Genomic DNA, 6713 nt, shown 5'->3' on the forward strand with positions numbered 1-6713 from the left:
CCTAACTAACTCTCTCTCTCTCATTTTCGAAAATATCTTCCCCCTTTTTCAAAATTTCTTTTTAATTTATTAATTATTTTAATTTTTAAATCTTAAGTTTCGAAAATTACTAACATTTTTCAAAAACTATTTTCAAAAATCACTAACTCTTTTTCAAAAATTATTTTCGAAAATTCCCTCTCTCCCATCTTATTCTATTTATTCATTCATATCCTAACATCTCATCTCACATCTCTGCCATCCTCACAGTTGTGTTTCTTCCATTACATCACATTCTTTATCTCCCTCTTTTCTTCTACTCACACAGGGATCCCTATACTGTGGTATAAAAGATCCATATTATTATTATTATTTTTCTGTGCCTTCTTCTTTGTCATATGAGCAGGAGCAAGGATAAGAACATTCTTGTGGAAGCAGATCCCGAACCTGAAAGGACTCTGAAGAGAAAATTAAGAGAAGCTAAATTACAACAATCCAAAGATAACCTTTCAGAAATTTTCGAACAGGAAAAGGAGATGGCAGCCGAAAATAATAATAATAATGTAAGGAAGATGCTTGGTGACTTTACTGCACCTAATTCCAATTTACATGGAAGAAGCATCTCCATTCCTACCATTGGAGCAAACAACTTTGAGCTGAAACCTCAATTAGTTTCTCTGATGCAGTAGAACTGCATGTTTCATGGACTTCCATCTGAAGATCCTTTTCAGTTCTTAACTGAATTCTTGCAGATATGTGATACTGTTAAGACTAATGGAGTAGATCCTGAAGTCTACAGGCTCATGCTTTTCCCTTTTGCTGTAAGAGACAGAGCTAGATTATGGTTGGATTCTCAACCCAAAGACAGCCTGAACTCTTGGGATAAGCTGGTCACGGCTTTCTTAGCCAAGTACTTTCCTCCTCAAAAGCTGAGCAAGCTTAGAGCTGATGTTCAAACCTTCAAACAGAAAGAAGGTGAATCCCTCTATGAAGCTTGGGAAAGATACAAATAGTTGACCAAAAAGTGTCCTTCTGACATGCTTTCAGAATGGACCATCCTGGATATATTCTATGATGGTTTATCTGAGTTATCAAAGATGTCACTGGACACTTCTGCAGGTGGATCTATTCACCTAAAGAAAACGCCTGCAGAAGCTCAAGAACTCATTGACATGGTTGCTAATAACCAGTTCATGTACACTTCTGAAAGGAATCCTGTGAATAATGGGACGCCTATGAAGAAGGGAGTTCTTGAGATTGATACTCTGAATGCCATATTGGCTTAGAACAAAATATTAACTCAGCAAGTCAATATGATTTCTCAGAGTCTGAATGGAATGCAAGCTGCATCCAACAGTACTCAAGAGGCTTCTTATGAAGAAGAAGCTTATGATCCTGAGAACCCTGCAATAGCAGAGGTGAATTACTTAGGTGGACCTTATGGAAACACCTATAACTCATCATGGAGAAATCATCCAAATTTCTCATGGAAGGATCAAAAGCCTCAACAAGGCTTTAATAATGGTGGAAGAAAAAGGTTTAACAATAATAAACCTTTTCCATCATCCACTCAGCAACAGACAGAGAACTCTGAACAAAATGCTTCTAATTTAGCAAATCTAGTCTCTGATCTATCTAAGGCCACTGTGAGTTTCATGAATGAAACAAAGTCTTCCATTAGAAATCTGGAAGCGCAAGTGGGCCAGCTGAGTAAAAGGATCACTGAAATCCCTCCTAGTACTCTCCCAAGCAATACAGAAGAGAATCCAAAAGGAGAGTGCAAGGCCATTGACATAAGCACCATGGCCGAACCTGTAAGGGAAGGAGAGGACGTGAATCCCAAGGAGGAAGACCTCCTGGGACGTCCAGTGGTCCATAAGGAGCTTCCCTCTGAGGAACCCAAGGACTCTGAGGCTCATCTAGAGATCATAGAGATCCCATTAAACCTCCTTATGCCCTTCATGAGCTCTGATGAGTATTCCTCTTCTGAAGAGAATGAGGATGTTACTGAAGAGCAAGCTGCCAAGTTTCTTGGTGCAATCATGAAGCTGAATGCCAAATTATTTGGCATTGATACTTGGGAAGTTGAACCTCCCTTGTTCATCAATGAACTAAGTGATCTGGATCAACGGACATTGCCTCAGAAGAGACAGGATCCTGGAAAGTTCATAATACCTTGTACTATAGGCACCATGATCTTTAAGGCTCTGTGTGACCTTGGTTCAGGGATAAACCTCATGCCCCTCTCTGTAATAGAGAAACTGGGAATTTATGGGGTGCAAGCTGCTAAAATCTCATTAGAGATGGCAGACAGTTCAAGAAAACAGGCTTATGGACAAGTAGAGGACGTGTTAGTAAAGGTTGAAGGCCTTTACATCCCTGCTGATTTCATAGTCCTGGATACTGGAAAGGAAGAGGATGAATCCATCATCCTAGGAAGACCTTTCCTGGCCACAGCAAGAGCTGTGATTGATGTTGACAGAGGTGAACTAGTCCTTCAATGGAATGAGGACTCCCTTGTGTTTAAAACTCAAGGATCTCCCTTTGCAACCATGGAGAGGAAGCAGAAAAAGCTTCTCTCAAAGCAGAGTCAACCAGAGCCCCCACAGTCAAACTCTAAGTTTGGTGTTGGGAGGCCACAACCAAACTCTAAGTTTGGTGTTGAACTCCCATATCCAAACTCTAAGTTTGGTGTTGGAGAGTTTCAACAATGCTCTGAACATCTGTGAGGCTCCATGAGAGCCCACTGTCAAGCTATTGACATTAAAGAAGCGCTTGTTGGGAAGCAACCCAATTTTTATTTATCTAACTATATTTTTCTTAATTATATGTCTTTATAGGATCATGATCATGTGGAGTCACAAAATAAATATAAAAATTAAAAACGGAATCAAAAACAGCAGAAGAAAAATCACACCCTGGAGGAGCATCTGTCTGGCGTTCAGCGCCAGAACAGAGCATGATGCTGGCGCTGAACGCCCAAAATGGGCAGCTTCTGGGCGCTGAACGCCAGAACAGGCATGGTTCTGGCGTTCAACGCCAGAAATGGCACACAAATGGGCGTTGAACGCCCAAAATGGCCACCAACCTGGCGCTGAACGCCCAGAGTTGGGTACAAAGGCATTTTTACATGCCTAATGGGTGCAGGGATGTAAATCCTTGAACACCTTAGGATCTGTGGACCCCACAGGATCCCCACCTACCTCCACTCACTTCTTCTCACCACTCTCTTTCACACAACCCCATAAACACTCTTCCCCAAAAAACCCTTCACCAATCACCTCAATCTCTCTTCCCCATCACCTCTTCACCACTCACATCCATCCACTCTTCCCCATAAACCTACCTCATAAACTCCACCTACCTTCAAAATTCAAAACCAATTTCCCACCCAAACCCACCCATATGGCCGAAACCTTTCCCCCCTCCCTTCCCTATATAAAGACCTCCATTCTTCATCAAATTCACACAACACACACCTCTACACCCTTCTTGGCCGAAACCACATCTCCCTCTCCCTCTCCATATTTCTTCTTCTTCTTCTTCTATTCTTTTGTTTATTGCTTGAGGGCGAGCAATATTCTAAGTTTAGTGTGGTAAAAGCATAAGATTTTTGTTCTTCCATTACCATTGATGGCACCTAAGACCGGAGAATCCTCTAGAAGAGGGAAAGGGAAGATAAAAGCTTCCACATCTGAGTCATGGGAGATGGAAAGGTTCATCTCCAAAGCCCATCAAGACCACTTCTATGATGTTGTGGCCAAGAAGAAGGTGATCCCCGAGGTCCCTTTCAAACTCAAAAATAATGAGTATCCGGAGATCCGACATGAAATTCAAAGAAGAGGTTGGGAAGTTCTAACAAATCCCATCCAACAAGTCGGCATCCTAATGGTTCAAGAGTTCTATGCTAATGCATGGATCACCAAGAACCATGATCAAAGGAAGAACCCGGATCCAAAGAACTATGTTACAATGGTTTGGGGGAAATACTTGGATTTTAGTCCGGAAAATGTGAGGTTGGCATTTAACTTGCCCATGATGCAAGGAGATGAACGCCCCTACACTAGAAGGGTCAACTTTAATCAAAGGTTGGACCAAGTCCTTATGGACATATGTGTAGAAGGAGCTCAATGGAAGATTGACTCCAAAGGCAAGCCGGTTCAACTAAGAAGATTGGACCTCAAGCTTGTAGCTAGAGGATGGTTGGAGTTCATTCAATGCTCAATCATTCCCACTAGCAACCGGTCTGAAGTTACTATAGACCGGGCCATCATGATCCATAGCATCATGATTGGAGAAGAGGTGGAAGTTTATGAGATTATACCTCAAGAACTCTACAAGGTGGCTGACAAGTCCTCCACTATGGCAAGGTTAGCCTTTCCTCACCTCATTTGCCACCTATGCAATTCGGCTGGGATTGACATAGAGGGAGATATCCTCATTAAAGAGGACAAGCCCATCACTAAGAAAAAGATGGAGCAAGCAAGAGAGCCCAGTCATAGAGCTCAAGAGGCGAAAGAAGCTCATTTCCATGAGATCCCGGAGATGCCTCAAATGCACTTTCCTCCACAAAATTATTGGGAGCAAATCAACACCTCCCTAGGAGAATTGAGTTCCAATATGGGACAACTAAGGGTGGAACATCAAGAGCACTCCATCATCCTTCATGAAATCAGAAAAGATCTAAAAGCAATGAAGGAGGAGCAACAAAGACAAGGAAGAGACATAGAAGAGCTCAAGGACATCATTGGTTCCTCAAGAAGGAAATGCCACCATCACTAAGGTGGATTCATTCCTTGTTCTTATTTCTTCTGTTTTTCGTTTTCTATGTTGTGTGCTTATCTATGTTTGTGTCTTCATTACATGATCATTAGTAGTTAGTAACTATGTCTTAAAGATATGAATGTCCTATGAATCCATCACCTCTCTTAAATAAAAACTGTTTTAATTCAAAAGAACAAGAAGTACATTAGTTTCGAAGTTATCCTTGAACTTAGCTTAATTATATTGATGTGGTGACAATGCTTCTTGTTTTCTGAATGTATGCTTGAACAGTGCATATGTCTTTTGAAGTTGTTGTTTAAGAATGTTAAATATGTTGGCTCTTGAAAGAATGATGACTAGGAGACATGTTATTTGATAATCTGAAAAATCATAAAAATGATTCTTGAAGCAAGAAAAAGCAGCAAAGAACAAAGCTTGCAGAAAAAAAATAGGCGAAAAAAAAACTTTAAAAAAAAAATAGAAAGAAAAAGCAAGCAGAAAAAGCCAAAAGCTCTTAAAACCAAGAGGCAAGAGCAAAAAGCCAATAACCCTTAAGACCAAAAGGCAAGGGCAAATAAAAAGGATCCCAAGGCTTTGAGCATCAGTGGGTAGGAGGGCCTAAAGGAATAAAATCCTGGTCTAAGCGGCTAAACCAAGTTGTCCCTAACCATGTGCTTGTGGCGTGTAGGTGTCAAGTGAAAACTTGAGACTGAGCGGTTAAAGTCAAGGTCCAAAGCAAAAAAAGAGTGTGCTTAAGAACCCTAGACACCTCTAATTGGGGACTCTAGCAAAGCTGAGTCACAATCTGAAAAGGTTCACCCAATTATGTGTCTGTGGCATTTATGTATCCGGTGGTAATACTGGAAAACAAAGTGCTTAGGGCCACGGCCAAGACTCATAAAGAAGCTGTGTTCAAGAATCATCATACTGAACTAGGAAAGTCAATAACACTATCTGAACTCTGAGTTCCTATAGATGCCAATCATTCTGAACTTCAATGGATAAAGTGAGATGCCAAAACTATTCAAGAGGCAAAAAGCTATAAGTCCCGCTCATATGATTGCAGCTATGTTTCATTGATAGTTTAGAATTTATAGTATATTCTCTTCTTTTTATCCTATTTGATTTTCAGTTGCTTGGGGACAAGCAACAATTTAAGTTTGGTGTTGTGATGAGTGGATAATTCACATTAGTTTTTAGGGATGTTTTCATTAGTTTTTATGTTAAATTCACATTTCTAGACTTTACTATGAGTTTGTGTGTTTTTCTGTGATTTCAGGTATTTTTTGGCTGAAATTGAGGGACTTGAGCAAAAATCAGATTCAGAGGTTGAAGAAGGACTGCTGATGCTGTTGGATTCTGACCTCCCTGCACTCAAAGTAAATTTTATGGAGCTATAGAACTCGAAATGGCGCGCTTCCAATTGCGTTGGAAAGTAGACATCCAGGGATTTCCAGCAATATATAATAGTCCATACTTTGGCCAAGAATAGACAACGTAAACTGGCGTTCAACGCCAGCTTTCTACCCAAATTTGGCATCCAGCGCCAGAAAAGGATCCAAAACCAGAGTTGAACGCCAGAAATGGATCAAAACCTGGCGTTCAACTCCACAAATGGCCTCTGCACGTGTAACACTCAAAGCTCAGCCCAAGCACACACTAAGTGGGCCCCGGAAGTGGATTTATGCATCAATTACTTACTCATGTAAACCCTAGTAGCTAGTTTATTATAAATAGGACCTCTTACTATTGTATTTGACATCCGGGGATCCTAGATTGTATTCTGATCCTATGATCTCGTTTAGGGGGCTGGCCATCTCGGCCATGCCTGGACCTTTTACTTATGTATTTTCAACGGTAGAGTTTCTACACTCCATAGATTAAGGTGTGGAGCTCTGCTGTTCCTCAAAGATTAATGCAAAGTACTACTATTTTCTATTCAATTTATCTTATTTCGCTTCTAAGATATC

At 40.7% G+C, this 6713-nt stretch overlaps 1 non-coding gene across 1 annotated transcript; it reads right to left on the reverse strand.

Moving 5' to 3' along the window:
* Nucleotides 1-914: 914 nt before the first annotated feature.
* Nucleotides 915-1022, reverse strand: LOC148563963 (small nucleolar RNA R71). The gene has a single exon (XR_015885604.1). It is a non-coding gene; the product is annotated as a small nucleolar RNA R71 (small nucleolar RNA).
* Nucleotides 1023-6713: the final 5691 nt, after the last annotated feature.

This window comes from Arachis ipaensis, chromosome B5, assembly GCF_059453495.1.
Source record: "Arachis ipaensis isolate K30076 ecotype BB chromosome B5, ASM5945349v1, whole genome shotgun sequence".
NCBI lineage: Eukaryota > Viridiplantae > Streptophyta > Magnoliopsida > Fabales > Fabaceae > Arachis > Arachis ipaensis.